Genomic DNA, 23839 nt, shown 5'->3' on the forward strand with positions numbered 1-23839 from the left:
AGGCTTTAGTTTCGTTGTGAAAAGGGAAAAGGCTCTAAAGGCTTATAAATCTATGATTCCTATTGTAAAGCCTTTTGACTTCATTTATTTTGTGTAATAGTTATTATATTGCTAATTAGATTGCATTTTGCATGCACTTACACTTACTTTTATTTATGATTTTGGAATGTATTTTGGGCCCTAGAATATTGTAAGTAAGTTTGATCACATGTTAATAGGGTCAAAATATTAGTACAAGTGTAAGGATTATGATTATATGTTTGCAAATGAGATTAAAGGATTTATGTAATGCTAAAACCTTACCCTTTTTATTTTTGGTGTTAGGAGGTTGAGGAGTGAAAATTTGATAATATTGAGTATATGTGTATGTGGTGTGTTATACAGGTAGTGTAATGACCCTAGATTTAAAATTAAAAAAATAATAAATCAATAATATTTATTTCTAATTGATATTTCATTTAAATTAGTTTTATAGTGTATGGAGAGAAGTAATTTAATAGAATTTATGTTAGTAACTTTCTTGAAAGTTCAAAATTTGAATTTTATTGAGCAAAAGTTTGATTTTATTTTGTTTTAAATTATAAAAAAAATTTTGTACATTTTCTTGTAATTTTCATTGTGTCCTTTTTTGTAATTTTTTTAAATTAATACCATTTGCTTTTCCTCCTCCACTGCCATTGAACAGTAGAAAGTAATGATAGAGTTTGAAATTAAATATGTGCCCTTGTTCTTACTGTAACTCCACAAAAATATCTAGGGGTTTATTGTAATTTTCTCAATGGCCTTCATTGTATATGATTTTGCTCCTCTCTTCTCTTCTTCCTGTCACAGTCCCCTCAATCTCGCCATGGTATTATCACCCCTCACCACCGGCAGTCCATCCTTTCTTTTTCCCTCTTTCGCTCGTCTACCTCTATGGAGTTGAGTAGTTAAATTCTTCCTCTGTTTTGTCTTTGCTGTGGGTTGATGATGGTATACGAGGGTGTTTAAATTTCATCTTCCTCCTTCGTTCTTAGCATCTCTGGTGAGGGAGATTAGGATTTTATGTGGGCTGCCATTCTTCTTCTTTTGCTTTTTCGGTGAAGGTTTGTTCGAGCTTTCAATCTGCAGCCTCAGGCGTCGCCTCCTTCTTCGCTGTTACAGCTGTCAATGCTACCATAGGTGAGCTTGAAAGCTTCATTCACCAGGTTTTAAAACTGATGCTGTTATGCGAGTTAGTGTGATTGCTGTATGAGTTTTTAATGGTAGTTGCCTCTTTCCCTGTACCATCGTTGCCATTTTTTCTATCTATGTTTGCTTCAAGTGCGTCTAGTCTTTCTCTCCCTGCTCCTTGTTTGTTTTGTGTGTGTTTGAATAATGAAAAATTTTAATTTGTTACTTCTTTTTCTTACTGCCGTGAAGAATGGGGGAGATGGAGATTTAATTTCCTTGAGTTATGATTAATTAAAAAAAAACTTAGGAGGCTGATTTATTTAAATATTGATGTTAAGAGAATTTCTAGAAATGGAAGTCAATGGGAAGAAGTTTGATATTAGGTTACGGATTAATGCTCATGAGGTGTTCGGTGAAATGCCTGTTAGGAGAATTTTGCTTGATTATGCATTTTATGGAATCTTGTTAATTAGGGTGAGAAGCATGACTGATTCAAGTTCTATTTAGTTGAGATTTAACTTGAACATTACAAAGAAGTTGATTTTAAGGTATTGTATGGTTAGTTGAATTTTTGAAAGTTCCATGTTAGGTAATCTATAACTATGGTATTGTTTTATCATTCGGTCTTGAGAATGCTAAGAATGCATTTAAAGTGTTAGATAAAAATAAGTGAATGAAGAATGATGAAGTTCATTATAGGTGATGAATACAAACTAGAGTATTGTTTTACAACCTAAATTGGGAATATATCTGAGTTATTTAATAAAATGAGCAACACATGAATGGTGGACTGATAGAGTTTTTGCTAAAGGTCTGATACACACTTTTAATTGATAATTAGGTATGGGAAGTTCTGGGATATAAATGATGCTGTTGGGAACATTGAATTACTTGGATTAAATATTGGTTGTGTTAATGTTAAAAGAGGATTCATTGAACTTATGGAAAGTTATTTAGACATTATTATTTTTATATATTTTTACATTTTTATATGATGTTTGGAAGAAAAGAGACTTATTGAGGTTGTAAGGAGTGAATTTTAAATATTAGCAGCTCTAAGGGTAAGTAGATAACGTCCCAATCAATTTATATATTTGAAAATTTTTTTTATTAACTATTATTTTCAATAATTTATAGTCATTAATATATGCCACTCAACATTGATTAATGTTGTTGATTAAATTTCTTTAGCTCTTGAAGTTATCATGATTTATACTTATAAGATTGGCAAAATTTTTTTATAAATTCTAGTACTCTTTTATTCAATAAAGACAATCATGGAAATGGGTGAAAAAGTTTATGAAACATTAGTTGTGAATTTTCATATTTTAAAGGATTGATATTTTAAACAGTTCATGCGAGTTTGATTTTGAGAATGAGAACTGTATCTTAAAAGTGATGATTTTCTCGTATGTTGTAAAATGGTTTTAAAAAGGGACTTTATACAGAACACTGGTTGCTAACGGTAGTTCTGTTGGCCCTTGACGTGTCATGGTACACCTAGCTAGCAGGGTGTTTATAGGAGGTGCTAGCCCCATGCGATGGCCAATGCATGTGGATCGGAGGGATGGTTATTCGTGAGTATCATACTCACATTTGTTTCGTGGCACTGGCTACATTTGGTTTGTATTACCCTCATGGACTGTGTGTCCACGTTTGTTTTGTGGCTTCGACTGCGTTTGGTTACTTACTTTCATGGATTGTGTGTCCACGTTTGTTAATTATTCTGATAAGTCCCTATAAATATAAATTTGATTACTTGGTGATTTTATATTTGATTGGTTTTAATTAGTAATTTAGTTTGTTTATTTGCTTCTTTGAAAGCAAGTGATAATAACACTTGATATGAAAATTAAGCAATTCAAAATTTTGTTTAAAGCTATATAGATTTTTTTTTCAAAATTTATTAAATTTTTATCAAAATCATTGTCTCTTTAACTTGCATAATTGTTTTAATTTTTTCTTTTATTTATCTTAAAATTTATTTATTTATTGTTAGGATGTTATTCACTGAAAATAAATTTTTGTCTCAAATAATATAATTGATGATCTATCATTTTACTGATTTGTGAGGGATTCTTTGTTGAATTGAGGAGAAGACCTTTTGAGTATATCTTTCTTGCATTGTAAATGGTTAATTAGTTGTTATATTTTAAAATTTTAATTAGGTATGCCCCAGGTTAACTACAGATAAGATTTTGATTTATAATATATTTGTCTATTTATTGCGAAAGAGCAGAACTTCACATTTTTTTATTTGGACTGTATATTTTTGTTGTAGAGACTTCAAGAGGTCCTATTTAGAGGGGAGATTCTGGCGAATTTTTTTAAAAAGTTTATGAATCATTTGTTTATATGAAAATGTCACAATTATCTTCCATCATATTTCAAATAAATTAAAATACTATATTAAAGTTTCCTTGATCAAGGCTTAAGGGATGTATATTTGTTTATATATCCTGTGCAGGTCACGTTTAATTTTCGGGGCGTGACAAGTAGTCCTAAATTCTTTAAGTGTGCTGCGGGGGTTAGATATAGCTTTTGGTGCAAATATGAGTTTTTGGACACCTTTGAGTTGTGAAAAGTCAATAATGTTGCAAAAATTGTGTTGGGTGTTGTTCACCGTCAAGCATTACCACAAGTGTACGAGTTATCACAAGTATAAATAGTTTTTCAAAGTTATCGTTCCCATGAGGATTTAGACAATAGAGAGTTAAAAATTCACTATTAAGCTTTGGATTAGATTGAGCAAAATCAAGAGTAAGTTTGTGTGGAAGTAATAAAAATTAGATTAAAAATGTTTAAACAATTAAAATTTGTTGAAACGTTGACTTCAAGAATGAGGATCTATGATTATCTCTCCCTTTTATATTTCATTAAACTTAAAGTTAATTCCTCTCAAATAGATTTTTAATAAAAATAAGTATTAGTTTAAGATTTTAATTTACTTGAAAAAGCTTTCTCAAGTCAAAATTAAGTATATTTGCAAACATTAAAATTTCACAATTTCTTGGAAATAACGAGTGAAAATAATTTTTAAGCTACAATCTTAATGAGACTATGAATAATTAATAAAATATCTCTATTTTACCAACAAAACTATCCATTTGTCTTTGTAGATTTGAAGTTCAACACTATTTTGTCCAAGTTCTACACCTAAATTGGCTCTCTCAAACATAACTTAAGTGAATAAAACAATCTAAATGGTGATCAAGCATTCAAAAGCATTAAGCATAGGATAAAATAAACACATATATATCATTAATTACCAAAAGAGAGGAATATTGAAGCCTTAATCCATACAAAGATTCGAAATAATCCTAAGGCAAGAGAACTAGCTACTCATGTTCAGAAAATAGCCTCAAATGAAAAAAATGTGCAACATCTATATCAAAAACAAAGAGAGAAAAGTGAAGAGAAGAAAAAAACCAAAGGAAATCTACTTGAATCTCTTCAAATCTTCAATTCTTGGCCAAATCTCTCTCAAGAACCTAAACCCTGGCAGAGCAAGCCTAAAAAAAAACTCTGGAAGTCACAACTCTCTCTTCAAAGTGTAAGAATTTCACATATGTAACCCTTGCTTCAAATTTGATTCCAAAACGCATAGTTTTAGTGAAGAGCTTTTGGCTGCAGCTAATTATTCCTTGACTACAGCCAAAACCTCTCGGCCAAGACTTTGGTTGTAGTCAATTCTTCCTTAGTTATGGCCAAAACGCATCAGCGGCATTTTGTTTATGGCTTTCGGTGGAGGCTGAAAGTGATTGGGCTAAGGTTTAATTCTTCACTCTTTGTCTTATTTTTTTTTCTTGATGTAATAACTTTATAACTCCTTCTTTGCTTCTCAAATAATGTTCCAACAATCTAAGAAAGCAAGAAATTTTGTGAAGTCCAAGATTAATTATACTAAGATAAAAAATTATACACAATTTACACCAAGATTGCCATTTGAACCCAAGTGCGAGATATACACTTTTTCCTATTATATATATCAAAAGTAAGAATAATTTCATCAAAGAGCATATGAAATTGTAAGAAAATGTGCTGAGATAACATAAATTTCTATACCTTATCACACCTCTAAACTTAGATTTTTACTCATCCTTGAGTAAAACAAGAAGTAAAATAGCTAAATTAATAGATTATCCATCTACCAAGCATGCATGATTTTGTCCTCATTAGTTGCTCAAGTAAGTATGCTAGATAGGAAGAAAGTAGAACATCAATGAATGCATGATTCATAAAATTAAAGCTACTTTTCAACAATTTTGAAGTGTGAGTGTGTGAATAGAGTCAAGACTTATTTATCCTACAATTGTCAAAGTCAACAACATCATTTCAACTTGTATAAAGCAATTCCGATTAATAGAATTTCCACACCCAACTTCTCCTTATCTCTCCACCCATAAGTTATCTCACTGGATTTAAAAATCAAAGGGATTTTATAAGCTTATAATGTAGACAGGGGTAAAGGCAATTGAAATAATAGGATTAAGGAATAAATCAAATACTTTAAGATAAATGCACTTAAGTTCTTTCTCCTTGAACAAACAAATTTTCTTTAACTACAAAAGTACCCTCTCCTAAACTTGAACTAAATTGATTTTCTAAACTAAGCTTTATTGAATTCAAAATGCACCATTTTGTGTGTGTGTGTGTGTGTGTGTGTTTCTCTTCTATTCTTTTATTTTCTTTTTATTTCTTTCTTCTTTTTTTTAATTAAGCACAGCTTGGATTACAAATGATTCACAATTTCTTCCACATCATCTATTCCTAACTAAGAGCAGTGTAACTCATCAACCACAACCACTTCTAATCACCTATCACAAATATACATTCATCTCAAAGCTAAGGTAATTCATAGTTTTTCAGGCTTATAAGGTTTAGATTTCATGTGGATAGCCAAAAGAATTTATTAAATTGTTTTTTAGGCTTAAATTATGGGTTCAAAAGGATAAAATTAACTTAGGTTGGCTTAAAAGGCTCAAACACATTTAAAGATGGCCTTAATCATTTTTCAAAATCAAGTTAAACAACTAGAAGATTTTGAAAAGTTCAAAGCAAGCTATGAAATTCATTGGTCAAAATAGTATCATACAAATTAACTTTTGCAATTTCCTCTAACAATGACATTCAAAATAGAATTGACTCTATTGTGCCCAATTTTTTTTTTTCAAAAATGTTGAAATGCAAGATTTAATAGTGCAAATCATGCAAACCTCAATATTAACAACAACTTCCTGCCAAGAATACTTACTAAACAACTTTTCAATCATTAGTCAAACACACAATTTAACATATAATCCATTAATTTAGCTCCACACTAATAAAATTGACAAGTAAGAACAAAATAAAAGTTTGTAAAATTGAAATTCATGCCAAATCAGCCAAAAAGATGAACCTGTACCAAAATGAGCATCACTCACCCTCCAACTCAAAATAAACAGTGTCCTACTATTTTAGGAAAAAATGAGGGTCTTCTCTCAAGCAATGATCAAGCTCAAAACATTAGATATTGAATGCAAGAGAGGATAAAAAAGATTTGTGTGTCCTAACATGTACATAAATGTTCATAGTACAGCAACTAAAGTAATGTAATATAATAGCCCAACAATTTGTCAATAATTAAACCACACATTAGGCTATCTTAAAAAGACAAAAAAAAAAAAACACAATTTAGAAAATTCCAAATGTGTAAGGCCTCCCTTACTAATCCATAATTAACCCCTAAAATTAAGGTAATCATGAGAATAATCCAAATGAATTATCAAGTTTGTAAAATTTTCATAAATGGGATCCTAAGTTTCTAAAACTTATAATGCTATAAAATCATATAAATCATTTTAAAAAAATAAAATTAGAGCAAAAATATATATGAAAGCATGGACATCATACAAGATAAGATAACATTAAACTAGGGTCAAAAGAGCAAAAACAAAGATTCTAGCAAAATGCGCTGCAGCATAAACTATAGAACCTAAAAGCCGTCATGGCAGATTTCCTGATCGAACTTTTGATGTGCACCAAATCTCCATCTAACATCCAATTAAGGTGATCTAAGTGTCTATAGAAAGCTTTCCCTGACCTTTAGCTAATGACACTCGTTTCACATTCAAATCATTTCTCAATCAAAAGTTGGACATCGAAAAGCAAACTCACTCTTTTATGCTTTCAAAACATAACTAAGGTGTCCAAAACTCAATCCAAGTGCCAAAAGCCCATACTAACCTTTAAACCATACTTAATAGACTATAACGGACTTATGCAATACACCACAACATTCAAACAACACCTATATCACATTTTCATTGCTTAACCCCTTGATGACAAAAACATAAAGGGGAGCTAAAACATGTAATCCCACATCTAAATTACTATCATTTATAAATATACTCATTCCTTACTTGCATAAGTATTTTGGCCTTGCACAAATATCTCAAATAAAAAAGATATCACACACACTAGGGCCCAAAATACACATTTTAATGCTCAATATTCAATGGTGCACGTATAATGAAATATGAACATCCTAGTTGGCAATATCATGATAATTACACATTAATCAAAAGTAATTGAGGCATTTAGTAGGAAATTTTATCCCTAAACCTCACATGCCTTTTCTTTATCCTAATCAGAGCTAGTACCTGTAAAATGTTAAATAGAAAGGTGAGTACAACCATTCAGTAACTAAGGTTAATGTAGCCTATACAATTACATATCAATTAATTATAGATGCAAATGGGAAGTAAATAACTTCACAAGCATCACATACATATTTTACAATTATAGCCTTGACTACAAAACTAACAACCATGTAACCGGGCACTAATGCATATTATCACATTTATTTCAAAAATGCATATCTTGGGTCATAATAATAACAACCATGCACCCTTAATGAAAACATGCTAAACCACAATAATAACAATTATGTGGCTGGAAGTAAAATACATGATCAATGCCAAGCTTATACCTTCCTGATATCTTTGACATGAAACCAATGGCTACTTAGAGGTTATGTCCAAAACCTAAACTAACAAAGCCTTCTACTTATGAGAAGCTGCTAGGCTAGAGTTAACTCACTTACCTTTGTTATGTAGTTTCCCCTAATACTAACAACTATAGGGGTGTCGTATCCCTAATCTAGTCTCCTCACGAATTAGTGGAGACTAGTTAGGTTTAAATCCATCAAAGAACAAGTGGGACAATCTTGAATTAACCATAGGACAATGGCCGCCATCTCCTGATTCCAACGATTGGGATAAGCTTTTGATTCCTAACAGTGAGCCATTATTACCACGTGGATTTGCTAATCTGCTCCTCCTTATAGGCGAACTGCCTCTATAATGATCATGCCATGCACAAATAACACGATGTATGCCATTCAAACAATAGTAATCACATCATATCATGCTAACATAATTCTCTTTCTTCACTATAATCCACATACCACAATCATATTCATCATACTCCACATACCAAATATCACATGTTCATCAATTTCACAATTACATGCTTTCATTCATCAATGATCACATAAATATATATATATAACATTCTCAACAATTCAATACAATATCAAACATATAATTCATCATATTAGTAACATTGCATCAATACGTTCTCGACTACCTAAATAAACTTTCAAATGAATTAATTCAACTAACAAAGAATTAACATACAGCTATACAAACAAGATTTTCTCCAGTTACCTTAAAACTTTGAGAGGTCAAAGGTTACTTCTCAATCATAACTTTCTTTCCAACCTAAATCCAAGGTCATTGGCGCTTTATGAGGTTAGTCTACAATTATATTAACATCTATCACTATAGTCATTAAAATCACCACTTCCAACATTTAATTTCATGCTTTAATATCCAAATTTCTCAACTACAAGATCAACCTCACATCTAATGAGTTCCTTAACTCCCATTAATTTTATTTAGCTCTCAAAAACTTAAATAATCACTAATATATCATCTAACAATCCAAAATTATCATCAATGTTGCAAATTACTCACTTCCAACTCTCAAATTTTAATACTGTAATCACCTAAAAATCTAAACTCATGAGTTTAATCACCACATTAGGTTTATTAACTCCCATTAGCCCTAACTAACTTTATTATGTAAATGCCCCAAGAGAGGGGTGAATTGGGCTAATTAAAAATCTAAATGAATTACAATAATAAAAAGTGAGATGAAGGAATAAAATCACCAATCATGAGAGTCAGATGAGCAGAGCTTGACACAAATAATTTATCCTGGTTCGACTCCTACTACTTGAGTCTACGTCTAATCCCCAGGACCTCTTGAGATTTCTAACTATATTACCAAGATTAATCCATGCTCTTGTTTGCCTCAGTACATCAACAAACTTCTCAATAATTCTGAAACTCTCCCCCTTACAAAAGTAATGATAAATCTCCTTAAACTGCTCAAACTTAAGTTCCTCTATTTTGAAAATGTAAAACAAGGATAAATAGAGTAAGTTCAAGAATAAACTACTATTGCTTTTAAACTTTCTCTAAGAGTAGATATATACTCAATGAAGCTATCTAACCATATATAATATATAGAAGGTAGGTAAATTTAATGCCCAAATAAACACAGAATGTTTTTGATGGTTCACGTTGTTCCCACTTCTCTCTTCATGTTTTATAAATGAGTCTATTTATAGTTAAGGATTATAAATGATCTATTAGACTCATAAATGTTTCCATTACAGGTTACTTGTGATATGTTTCCTTCTTGCTTTGTGTTTTCTTAGATATCTGAGCTTCTCTAAGGTTCTTTAATGGATGAGGCAACGGAATAGTGCTTTATAATAGAGACTTATACTTTTGTATAGTAACGGCTAAAAACATTAAATGCTTCTAACAAAAGTGGTTGAAGTTTATACGTTTTGGTATAACAGAAAGCAAGCTCGGTGACATAATTAAAGATAGGAAAAATGAATAACTTTAAGGAAATAATTGTGTTTAAATATCATTTAGTAAAGATATATAGTGAACACAATTGATTTTGGATGAAAAGAAGGATTGAAAGATGAGTTTTGGTGACCTTTGAAATTGATACAAAAAATAGAGCATAAAAATTCATAGTAGTATTGGTGTTATAGTGTCCTAGCATTGGTGTTATAGTGATGAGCAAACTCTGAAAGAAGGTCATAGTACAAGTGTTGTTCTAATAGTATCGGTGTAGTCCAATATGTAAAAGACAAAGATTTTTGATAATTTTGAGTGAATAAGGATATTTTTATAAAGATTACTTAGCATCGATGTTAGAAGGAAATAACACTAAAATAGCATATCAATCAAACCTCATCATAGGAAAAAAGAAAGGATAGTATTGGTGTTGAAGTGTTAGCACAGGTGTTACAAAAACTTGTACAAAACTTAGTACAAGTGCTAACTAAGTAACATAGGTGTTGTCTTAATTCAAATAAAGATGAGGAAATAATTAGACCGATGTTAAAAAGATAGTACCAGTTCAAGGAAAAAAGTTCAAATAAGAGAGAATTAATTGCACATGTTTAAAAAGGATAACACCAGTGGTAGAATGAATAGGATTGGTGTTATATGAAACATGAATCAATAGAATAGTGAAGAAAATTGAAATAGCATCGATGTTAAAGCTTCCAGTACTGGTGTTAACAACACTTAGATACTCTTTAAAACAAGACAACTTCAAGCACTAGAATTATAGTTAAGTCAAAAACTTAACTAATAAGATAGCATACCTTCTGTTACGTATAAACTTACACTTAGTTAGATTTAATCAATATTAAGCCAACTAACTTAGGTTGAAGTTAAGAAAACTTGAAACACACAAAACTTCTCTTTATTTTGTAATCATCAAAACTAGGGTTCAACATATTAAACCCATCTACCACCAATAGTGGCTTCCAACAATCTTAACTTTCATCACTAATGGCATTTAAATGTACAAATTCATCCATAATTGAGATCCCACTCTCATGGATGCATAAGACCATTATATCTAGGCTTAGATAACTCAAACAATTTCCATTAGTCCCATTTAGACTAATAGGTTTGGACTTATAGCCTTAGGTTCAAAAATCATCATCTTCCAACTTCAAATCTTACTTCCAAAATGTATAGAGAGAAGAAGAAGGGATAAGAAAGGCATATCTAGGTGAAATCAAGCTCCAATCACTTCTAAAATTCTTAAAAGTTGATGCTCTAGTAGAGAAAAGACTCTCTCCATCACCCTCCCTCCATTTTTGGTTCATGTCTCTCTATTTTAGATGTCTCCATGTTTTTAAAGAAAATTGATTCTAGAAATTATGTTGCAGCGTAAATTTTTATATTGTAACATAATGCATAGTGGGCTGAAAATTTAATTTTTCTTTAAAATTTGAGTCTAGGAGACCTAATTCACTTTGAACTTAATCCAAAAGCTAAACCAAACCCAATAGTGGTATTTAACTATTCTTAAATCCATTTACATTTAAATTTACAAATTTACCCTTTATTAGCTTAATTAATTAAGGGGATAATTTTTTGAAATGTTACAACATGTGTCTAAACATCAAGCAACAGCAAAGATAGACAAGCCATCAATAGCCTTTAAATCAAAGTCTATAGTCAAAATAGTCATATTATGTAAATCAATTAGCCCAAAACATCTACTATGCACAGCTAATTCCTAAATCAACTATAGTACTACAAATAAATTAGAAATAGAACATAAGGTCAATCATCAGGATCAGGGCTCTTTGGCTCTTCCATATACTCTTTATCTGGGCTGCTACTCCTTACTGAGGTCCAAAATTAGGTGGTGCTTAAGGAATTTAAAGACGTTGGGTAATAGATGGATACCATGTAAAGCTTCAATCATACTTTGCTACATCATCAATTGCCACAGAGTGAGTACCCCCATTTATGGAGGATGTTAAACCTTAGGTTCTACTATTAGCGGTTACTCATCCATAACTACATCATCAGCAGTAGGCAACAGTGGCTGTGGTGTAAGAGCATTCCTTTATTTATTGCTCTTAGTTAAAAGGTGTGATAGTAGTGTGTAATATCTGGGAAAATTTAACCCTGGTTTATTAACCTAATGAGGGTAATTAGTAAGTTAATAAGGTATGTGGCCAGAGGGGCTTAATTTGGCATAATTGTTGTGATTTCTGCCTTAGAAGTGGGTCTGGATTGATAGCAAGCCATCAGTGCAAGTAAAGAGGAAGAAAAAATGAAGAATTATGCTTTGTGTCAAATGCTATGGTGCATGATTAGTCCACCACAATATATAAGGGTGAATTTAAATACAATGAGCTCCTCTGTGCCATGCACCGTAGCTCACGGGCAAAATTTTTGATAAATCAGATCGCATTTGTGCAAGAAAATAGAAGAAAGGAAAGGAAGAAAATGAAGAGAACATTGGAGCTCTGCTAGGGTATGCATATTGGCTTCCATTATTGACGTTTTGAAGCTCCCAAACACCTAAGGTAAGTTTATGGTGCCTCATTCTTCCTTTCTCTTCCTCATTTATGATGATTTGTGGTAGGGTTTGACTTGAAAGATGAATTTTCGATCTATAGGAATATGGGTCTAATTCTATTGGTTAAAATAAGTATAATAGGAGTTGTTTAATGTATTAGAACACTACATTAATGAACTTAAAAGTGGTTAGTCCATAGAAGCATTTATTATCAGAAAATTTGCATAAATATAGTAGTTGGGAGAGAGGTTAATGTGCATTAATGATAGTTTGAGGTATTGTTAATGATAAGGTATATCAATGAAATTTAATAAGCCCATTGCGTATGAATGGGTAGTGATTATGATTTGATAAAAATAGAGTGTGTCGAGTTATATGTTGATAAAGCTTTGAGAGTTAGACAATGATGATATTCTTGTAGTATGGATGTAGAGAGGTTTGTTTTTGGTACCATTTGAGCTTGTTGAAGCTTTGGGAAGTTGGTATAGTGAGGGGTAAACCTTTGACCTCTCAAAGGTTTAAGGTAATCGGGAAAAACTTAATCTTTATAGTTGAATGTTAATTATGTTTGTGAAATGTGATTTATAAGTTAAATTGATGATGCATATTGGCAAAGTGTTGAGTTGTGAAATGGTTTTGGAAAGAAAACCTTGACTTTTCCACCTTGGTGTTTTATGAAATTGATTATGATTTATTACTATGGGTAGAGAATTGTAATATATTATGTGTTGAATTGTGGAGTATTGAGTTATGTGAGTATATGTATATTGAATTGATTGTTGAAATGCATATTATGTGAGAAATGTACATAGCATGATCATTGGTATGAATTTACCTTGGGAGAGGAGTAGATTAGTTGAAAATCCACATAGTATTGGCAGTGACCGTTGGAATCAGGAAATAGTCTTGGCACCGACTGTTGAAATTGAGAGGTAGCCCTTGTCCTATAGTTGATTCAAGATTGTCCCACTTATTCTATGAGGGACTTGAACCTAGCTAGTCTTCATCGGTTTATGAGGAGACTAGATTAAGGGTACGACACCCCATGGTTGTTTGTATTAGGGGAAATTAGATTACATAAGTAAGTTCACCCTAGTCTAGAAGCTCCTCACAAGTGAAAGGCTAGATTAGTCCGTGAAGGATGTAGTCACATGATAGCCACCTGGTTTGTGTTAGAGGTAACATGAGGATATAAGGTTGGCATATGATCATGTATATAAGTCCGGCCATATGGTTGTTATTTTTGCGACCTTGTGTTATGTTTTGTAAAATAACATGATTAAGTGTTTTATTGAAAACCCGGTCACATAGTTGTTAGACTTGTTAACTGTGGCTGAGTGTTATGTGATACATGTGCTTATTTGCATAATTACATCTATTTATAATTAATATGCAATTGTATGGGTTAAGTGAAACTTGGTTACTAAGTGGTTGTACTCACCCCTCAATTCTCAACATTTTTAGGACCTAACTTATTAGATCCGAGTCGGGAAAAACATACAGAGGCCTAGGATTGTGGAGTAATCCTCTATATGCCTCTCTTTAGTTATTTTCATGTGTATTTATTAATGTAATTGCCAACTAGGATTATTTGACATAATTTATGCACTACTTGTATGATTTTGTGTATAACTAGTGTATTGTATGCCCTGGGTTAATGAGTTTTGGTTGTGAACCCGTGGATAGGGCCACAATACTTATACAAGTAGAAACATATGTCTTTTGAGAAATTTAGAATGAAATTGTTGATTTTGTATGGCATTTCCTCCTCATTTATGTTTTGTGAAATTCGGGTTTGAGTGATGATTTTATGAAATAAGTATTTTTGATTGTATATGGTGCATTATACGAGTTTGTAAGAGTTCATTGAGCATGGTCGAATGGTTGGTGTAAGCTATTAGCATGTGTGGTTGAGTTGGGACACCCATTTGTAAAATTTTGTAAAAAAGTGGTCAAAATAGTTTTTGGTGTCTAACTTTTTATGTAAAATGAGTTTAAGTATGAAACTGATACCTTTAGCTAGAGTTAGGAGAAAGCTCCGTATAGACACTGAAACCACCTCAATTGGACGTCAAACGAAGATTTGGGATGCGTTGGAAATTCACTCCCTGTGCTGTCAAATGACAGCACTAATGTCATCAAATTTCGTACAATGCACTACGGTGCATGGCACCTCACGCCACGACACATGGCACAGAGAAGACACGCCACGGCGCACATGCCTTAAGCCACGATACATGTGATACTTTATACATAAAATCTATTTTTTAGTTTTAAAACCCATTATTTTATGTCCTAATTGATTTCCTAGCTCCCGCTTTACTTTCAAAACTCTGATACAACTTGTTAAACAATGTATGAGATTTGAATTGTTGAAATTGTGTTTCCTTTAAAAGAATTTTAAGAAATTCCTTTTATAAACTTTACATTCAGTAATCCTTTTGGGGTTAAATCTTAGGTTGCCATGATTTAGAGTAAAACTTGGGTTAATAAGGGAAACTTTGCAGTTTAGACTTTGGAAGGTTACAGAGTGGATGGTCACCAACTTTATCACGTGTAACATCCTGAATTTCTTAATCTTGAGATTAGTTGCTAATCGTGAGTAAAGTAGAAATTAGTATGGGATTAGAGATTTGGATGACTACTTGATAATTTGACTTGTTGGTGTGTTGTATGAGTAGATATGAGTGTGTTTCGGATTGTAACAAGTGCACATGGTGAGAATAAATCTCACAGTGCCATGTGCCGCAGTTTGTGTTGCATGCGCTATGGCACATGGGCCAGAAATTTCCTTTATAAGTCATGAAATTCTAGAAGAGAGGATTTTGGGAACACATGAGAAAGGGAGAGGAGAAGGGTTGAGAAACTAAAGAAAGATATTTAAGGTCATTAGAAGGTGATTCGGATCGATAACTTGTCAGGTAAGCTACATATAACTCTTACCTTCCATTTTACACAAATTTCTTTGAAAATAAGTTATAGAGAAATTGAATTGGTGGGATTTTAAGGGGTTTAATTCTTTCCCAATAGTGATAAGAAGGTTCTTGGGAGTTAAATTAGAGCTTTACGAATGGTTTAAAGCTAAATGATAGAGCTTTAAAACCATAGGCTCAATTTAGCCCTTAGAGAGAGAAAGTTTAGGGTAAAAATTGTGTTTGAGTACAATAAGACCAGTTGAGGTGAGTAGTAATAGATTTAGAATGGATAAATGAAAAAGAGTTTACAGTTGAATATAGCCTTAAGTAATGGATAAATATGAGTTTTTGGTCAAAATGAGCCAAATGACTAAAATGTGCCAAATGTAATATCCCAAAAAATTTAATCATGATTAGTTAATCTAATGATTTTGATTAGTAAGTTAATGAGGTGTGTGGATAAATGGGCTTAAATTAGTGTAATTGTTGTGATTTCAGCCCTAGAAGTGGGTCCAGATTAATGTCAGGCCACTTGGGTAAGGAAAGAGGAAGAAAAAAATGAAGGTTTTCTCTCCATGCCATATGCCGTGGCGTATGGTAAATCCACCACGACGCACAAGGGTAGATTTGAATGTAATGAGCCTCTCTATGCCATGTGTCTCAGCGGAGGGCATTGTGTGTTATGGCACATGGCCAAAATTTTTAATAAATTAGTTCGCATTCTGTGTGAAAACCAGAGAGGAGGAGAAGAGAAAAATAAAGAGTTCAACTTTGGCTCTACTAGGGTATGTTGTGGGATCACATTGAGGATAGATTGAAGCTCTCAAACACCAAGGCAAGTTTATTAAGCCTTTTTCTTCCTTTCTCTCCCTCACTTATGGAGATTTATGATAGGGTTTGAGTTGAAGAGTTCATTTTTAGTTTATAGGAGTATGGGCCTATTTTCATTGATTAAAATGAGTATAATGGGAGTTGTTTAAGGTATTGGAACACCACATTGATGATTATGGTACTGGTTGGTTTATGAGAGTATTTAATATCTGAAAATCAATATTAATGAGGTAGTTGGGAAAGATTTATGTCCATTAATTGGTTTGAAGTGTTATTAGTGATAATATGTATTAATGGAACCTAATGAACCTATTGGGTATGAATAGGTTGTGATTTATGGGTTAATAGAATAGAGTGTGTGGAGATATGTATTAGTAAATCCTCAAGATTGAGACAATGATGGCATCCTTGTATTATGGATGTAGTAAGATTCAATTTTTTCACCATTCAAGCTTGGGAGAAGCTGTGGAAGTATTTTTGCTTGAGGGGTAAACCTTTAACCTCTCAAAGGCTTGAGGTAACTTGAGAAAATCTAATTTTTATAGTTGAATGTTAATTATGTTTGTGAAATATAATGGGTGATTTAAATTCATAATGCATATTAGCAATGTGTTGGATTTGTGAAATGGTTTTTGAAAAGAAAAAATTTGATTATGCCACTTATGGATTTAACTATGGCATGTTATTCTGGGTAGAAAATTGTGATAAGTAATGTGTTGAGAATGTGGAGTATGTAAATATGAGTGCAATGGATTATTTGTGATGAATTCATTGTTTAGTATGTGAGAAATGTGTATAGCATGATCCTTGGTAGGAGTTTGCCTAGGGAGAGAAGTAGATTGATTTAAATCCATGTGGTATTGGTAGTGACCGTTGGAATTGAGAACTTACATTGGCAGTAACCATTGGAATCAAGACATAGCCCTTATCCTATGGTTGATTCAGGACTATCCTACTTGTTCTACAAGGGACTCAAATCTAACTAATCTCCACCGGTTCATGAGGAAGATAGATTAGAGGTACGATACTCCATGATTATTAGTATTGGGAGAAACTGAATTACATAAATGAGCGAGTTCACCCTGGCCAATAGCTCCTCACAAGTGGAAGGCTGGGTTAGTTTGTGAAGGATGTAGCCACGTGATAGCCATCAGTTTCATGTCAGAGGTAACAAGAGGGTATAAGTTGGCATATGATCATGCATACAAGTTCGATCACATGATTGTTAGTTTTATAGTCCAGTATGTGCTAAGGGTGTATGGTTGTTATTATTATGACCCCATGTTGCGCCCTGCAAAATAACATGATATTGTGTGTTGTGGGCCCAGTCAAAGGTTGTTAGTTTTATGAAAATTGGCCAAGTATTTATATGTGATATCTGTGTATTTGCCTAATTACATCTATTTTTACAATTGATATGCAACTGTATAGGTTAGGTAAAACTTAGTTACTGAGTGGTTGTACTCACCCCTCAATTCTTAATATTTTTAGGACCTAGCTTATTGGATTCAAGTTAGGGGAAACACACGAAGGCCTAGGATTGTGGAGTAATCTCCATATGCCTCCTTTTTATTGTTCATGTACATATGTTATGGTGTTTGCCAACTAGGATCACTTGATATTATTTTTGCACTACTTGCATTATTTTGTCTATAACTTGTGTATTTTATGCCCTGGGTTGGTGAGTTTTAGTTGTAGACCCGTGGATAGGGCTAAAATACTTGTGCAAGTAGAAACATGTGTAATTTAAAAGATTTAAAATGAAAATGATGATTTTATGCAACATTTCCATCCCTTTTATGTTTTGTGAAAAATGGGATTGAGTTGTGATTTTATGATAAATGTGTTTTTGATTGAGTATGGTGTGTTGTATGGGTCCGTTAGAGTCTATTAAGTGTGGTCGGATGATCAGTGTAGGCTTATGGCACTTATGGTTATGTTGGAACACCAAAGTTTTGAGATTTTTGTGAAAAGTGGTCAAAATAGGTTTTGCTTGTCTAACTTTTTATAGAAAAAGCATTTGAGGGTGAAACCAGTACTGTTAGCTAGAGCTAGAAGAAAGCTCCACGTAGACACTAAAACCACCTCAATTGGATATCGGATGGAGATTTGGGAAGCATCGAAAGTTCACTCCCTATGCTATTATTTTGATAGCACTGATATTATCAAATTCATGCAATGCACCATGGCACATGGTGTCTCACACTGCGGCTCATGGCATAGAGAAGGATGAGTAGTGGTGCGCGTGTTGTTTTTTATACAAAATCTATTTTTGAGTTTTAAAACTCATTATTTTGGGTCCCATTTGTTTTCTAAGCTTTTGCACTATTTTCAAACTCTGATTTGAGCTTAATAACTATTTTTTGAGATTTAAAATGCTGAATTTGGGATTCCATTCTAAAGGATTTGAGAAATTTCATCTCTTATGAAACTTTACACCTTTAGTAATCCTTTGAGGATTTATCTCTTGATTACCTTGATTATGAAGTTAATTGTGGTTAAGTAAGGAAGACCTTACATCAAATGTGTTCAGATTGGCATATTGGGTGTGCGAGTAGAGAAGAGAAGCTTAAGATAAGCTATTGTGGTTGTTGAAATCCATGAATAACCTTTTTAGTGACAGAAGGGTTGAGATAATTGAATAACTTCCTTTATTTGACTGTTCATTGTAACCATATGTTAGTATGCTATGTGGTGTATGAACTTATTTTAAATTAAGCATGATTTATAGCATTGTCTGAGTGTTGCATGAAATAGCTTTTGATTGAATAAAAGTATTGAAATGGGTGTTTTCAAATGGTATGCAATATATATGCTATGTTTGAGAAAATGAGTAAAATAGTAAATGAGAAACTTAAATGGTTTAGAAAGCATGATCATAGGGGTGGGAGGTCACCTAAGTAAAGGAGATAATAAAGATCATATGGCAAGGTTTTCTTAGTACCCGATAGAGTATGGTATTGGAAACAATTCTTCTTAGTGCCTTGTAAGGTGCGATATTAGAGAAGATTTTCTTAATGCCTATTGAGGTGCAGTATTGGAGATGAGACTTCTTAATGTTTATGTGATACAGTGTTGGAGTCAACAACAGCCCATTATATGTATTGGGGGAAACCATAGTCCGTATATGCGTTAAAACATCTTTAGCTGGATGATTCTACCACTACAAGTGAGCTCAAGGCCAATGAGAGTGTATATTAGTCTAAGATAAGCCGATAGTTTTGTGTCAGGGTGATTTAGAGGTGTGATCAGTAGTGATCATGCTATATAATGTTGTGAGATGTTAAGAGATGCTATGAGATGTTATGGAATGATATGTGAAAGCAATGAAAAGTAAGCAATGGATATGTGATATATGAATATGAAAGGAAATGAGATATATGATATAAATGTTATTTTAATGAGATTTAGATGATATATTATGCTTTATTTTCATATTGTTGCATGTGATAGTCAATACGAGTGAGTTATTCTGTTACTGAGATTTTTATCTCACCCTCGTGGTTACATGTTTACAGGACCGGGCAGTGATCAAAGCAATAGAAGAAAGTTTATATCGGCTTGAGTTATGAAGCCATGTATATTCGAAGTTGTGAAAATGAATTGAACTAAGAATTTTTGTATATATGTGTATATGAGTTGCTATAGGATTACATGCATATTTTAAGTAATGTATTTGTGAAATTATAGCCTGAATGTGTATATTTGTGGTGTTTTAAATTAGGGGCTATGATTTGGCCATGATTGTGTGAAATTATTGTGATTGAAGGTGAATCTTAAGCCTAAGTGAGAAATTATGATAAAATGAGTAATTTGGGGCTAATATTGTAATGTACCTGTGTTATGAATATGATTGTATTTAATTATGTTGAGAAAAAGGCCAACGAGCCTATGATATGCTAATAAATGGCAATTTGTGAAAAGTTAAAAAATGTGAAAATTGTCCATAGAAGGGTTAGATTTCGATATGTGTGTATGACTATGATACATGGTGGTCAATCAGGTGTATTAGATCCTTTTAGACTTGATTTAAGGCCTGATCTAATAAGAGAAAGGGATCGATTTGAACACTTAGATGTGTAAATGTTTTTAGAAAAAATGACTTTTTACACTCAGGTGTCTAAATTTTGATCGGATCTTTAGATCATGTCCAAACCTATCTCATTAGTTAGTTTATGAGATAAGCTACATATGGGCGCTTGAATCACTCCGATTGGATATCGTGTGGGAAAATGGTGTACACCGAAAGTTCATCATTTTTGCTATCAAAATAACAGCACAAATTCAAACAGGCACACCGTGATGCATGATGACACATGCCACAGTGCATGACATAAAACAGGTTAAGTGTGTGGCTCTGTGCCACATGTCGTGACACATGTATTGCACGCTGTGATGCATGGACCAAATCTCAACTTTATTTTATGATGAAAACGCATGCAATTGAGACTAGAGTGCTCACAGGTTACATCCACTACAATTAGATAAATATATGATTTTCTTCCCCTGTGTATTGCTCTAATTGCATTGTTTTGAATGGTTTTGTAAAACGAGTTTTAGGCCCAAGCTTTTTAAATAAAACATTTGATTACTAATTGTTATTTGTGATGTGGTAACATTTTAATCTTCTCCTATATCTGAAGGATATAAAAGGTGTCACATACCCTGTTTTCCTTACAAAAAGCAGCTACTAGATGAGGAAGAACAATATCACAAGAGTGATCAATAATTTCAGTGTGTAAAGATTGATACATGAGGATACCTAAATTAAGTAGTTCGTCTTCCATCAGCAAATAAATTAACAAGGTCTTTTTCCCAGCCAACTCACTCCTGTTTGTCAATGGGCAAATGTAGTTCTTAATAAATGGAGCCAAATCTTGGCTTTAATAGTAAAGCACTTTCTATCCAAGTACCTTTGGCTACCAAAAGGTATCCACTATTCCACTCGACCTTCAAAGTCAAGCTTTCTAGCAACCTCATCATAAGATATCTTGTCCTCATGCTTAAGGTAGTAGCTGTATTTGCAATTTAGGCACTTAGGCAAGTTCACATATTTATATAATTTAGCAATTGTAAAATCCAACTCAACATTCCACAAAGTACCATTTTAGGAATCTCCAATGCAAGCTTAAGTATATTATTCTTGCAGCACAATTAAATTTGCATTTTTCTTTAGACTAAGACCTCACCTAAATGGTAAATATTAAATGCGATACTATAAAAATTGAATTTGTTAGTAGCTGAAAATTCTCTCCTTAGAAGGGTTTCCTCTGAACAACTTGTGCCTTCATATTAGAGGATGTTGGTAGAGTTGGTTATGTAGAGGAAGAAGCACTAGAGCACTTAGGAGCCATAAAATCTACCAAAGAAAAAGGAAAACAACCAAACACACTAAGAAACAAACAAAAAGGGAAAGGAAATACACCAAAACTAGAACTATGTAAAATAAACTAAAAAAAGAAAAAGGATCCTCTAAACTTAAACACCTCTAAGCCTCTAATGACTTTAATTCCAATTCTCAACTTCATCAATTGTCATGCTCGCAACATAGTAGCCTCACCTTCAAAATCTATCCCATTATTCAAATTTAATGCCAAATCTATTCACCAAATTCGTAAATACAACATCATCATCAACCTATTCCTCAATCATGACTATACAAATTTGTATAGCCTACTCTTACAGTTCTTAGACCATAGTACACTCAACAAGCCAACAAAAGTCTCTCATTTTTTAGAAACAATCATTAGTAATTGCTTTAATTGAGAGTTTTAATATATACTAGATCAATAAATGTTCACCATCACAAAGGTGATCCTACATCCTACTTAAAACAATTCCCAAAGTGCATTTGTAATTAAATCACAAAAGCACAAAGTAGCTCATTTGCAACTTAGAGATAATAATGGCTAAATTTTCAAAATTGTAAGTCTATGCCAGATTGAAAAATTAGCACAACAACCTATTTCTAGTGGCCCAATTTTGCCTTAAAATCCAAATTGTCCACTTATACCCCTTATTCAGCAGCTTCATCACATCAAAAATGACACAAACAGGTTATCACGAATGCAATTTTTTTTTCAGAGACTACTCTAAAAAAATTATCACCCAAGCCTCTTTAATCAGCAACCTCAAGCTTAAAAACTCCAGCTAGTTATTAGTCCTATTCACTAAATACAAGCAAGTACGAGTAGAAATAAACCTTACAAGATCATAGGTTGTGCATGTAGAGAGCAAGAGGAAAAGAGAGATAAGGTCACGGGAATAGGGAGCTCAAACAATTAGTAATAAGCTTGAGCAATAGAATAACACCCACCTTAAAGCGTCACTCACGAACAACCAAAGAATACTCTATAGACTTGCATCTCAATCACATTTATGAATGGAAGGGGCTGAAGTGTGACAGTGAGAAGTAGCCGCAAGCGTGCTCATAGGGAGATCGATGGCGTTAGAAGTAGGAGTGTATATCAATGAATGATGAGTAAGGGTAGCTGATGGGGGGTGTGTATGGGGGTGTTGGAGAAGTAGAGATGAGAGATAAGCTTGATAGTTTCAAAGGGTGAGATTTTCTTGCAAGCACGATAAGAGATAGAGATGGGTAAGGTGAGGTAAGGGTCACAGTGAGGAAGAGGGAGGGAAAACAAGCATCCAGATTAAGGAGGCACAGGTTTTGACTAGTCAAAAAATTGTGAAGGGTGAGTGAAAGAGAGGTGGATGGTAGTAAGAGTGAAAGGATAAGAGAGAGAGAGATATATATATATATAAAGAGAACCGAATGGAAGAGAAGGGAATAGAAGAAAAAAGATGTTAGGGTTGTCAAGAGTGAAGCAGTAATCTAGAAAAGAAAGGAATTTCTTTTAAGGATAGCGCCTCTTGGCTACAGCTAATTCTTTCTTGGCCGTAGCCAGGAGATCCAAGCCTGATGGTTAAGCCATGGCTAATTCTTTTTTGGTCGTGGCTTAAACCTCTCAACCAAGAGTCTTGGCTATAGTCAATTCTTCTTTGGCTACAACCAAAAGCTCTTGGCTAAAGGTTTAGCTACGACTTAAAATTTATCAGATCACATAATAGCAATTTAGCTAAAATGCAATCCCACAGCACTCAAAATATCATTTCATACCAAAAATTCAATGAATAGGCATCAATAACCAGCCCCCAACATTCAAAAACATTGATACTCAATAAATTCATATCAAATTCCATAAATCAAGATCAAGCTCAAATGAAAATTTTTAGCTGTCAATTCTTTACATAAATACACTCTAGATCAATCTAAATCCACTCAATACTAGATATACAAGAGTTTATCACATTCACATCATAATCAACTTCATACTAACAAAACATGCATAATGAAGACATAACTTAGATAATAACCAATTTCATATCAAATACACATTAGTCAATGAGTGCAAATCATATTCAACTTTTTTTTCACAGCTCCAATATCATATTTGAAATTCAAAGTAAAGTCTGAA

The 23839-nt window shown here is 32.9% G+C and overlaps 1 long non-coding RNA gene across 1 annotated transcript; it reads left to right on the top strand.

Annotated features, from left to right (window-relative positions):
* Positions 1 to 794: 794 nt before the first annotated feature.
* On the top strand, positions 795 to 20170 carry LOC129316886 (uncharacterized). The gene is made up of 3 exons (XR_008594821.1): positions 795 to 1161; positions 12501 to 12622; positions 19880 to 20170. It is a non-coding gene; the product is annotated as an uncharacterized LOC129316886 (long non-coding RNA).
* Positions 20171 to 23839: the final 3669 nt, after the last annotated feature.

This window comes from Prosopis cineraria, unplaced genomic scaffold (genome assembly GCF_029017545.1).
Source record: "Prosopis cineraria cultivar Desert tree isolate PC_DT_omini unplaced genomic scaffold, ASM2901754v1 PC7, whole genome shotgun sequence".
In the NCBI taxonomy this organism is placed as follows: Eukaryota; Viridiplantae; Streptophyta; class Magnoliopsida; order Fabales; family Fabaceae; genus Prosopis; species Prosopis cineraria.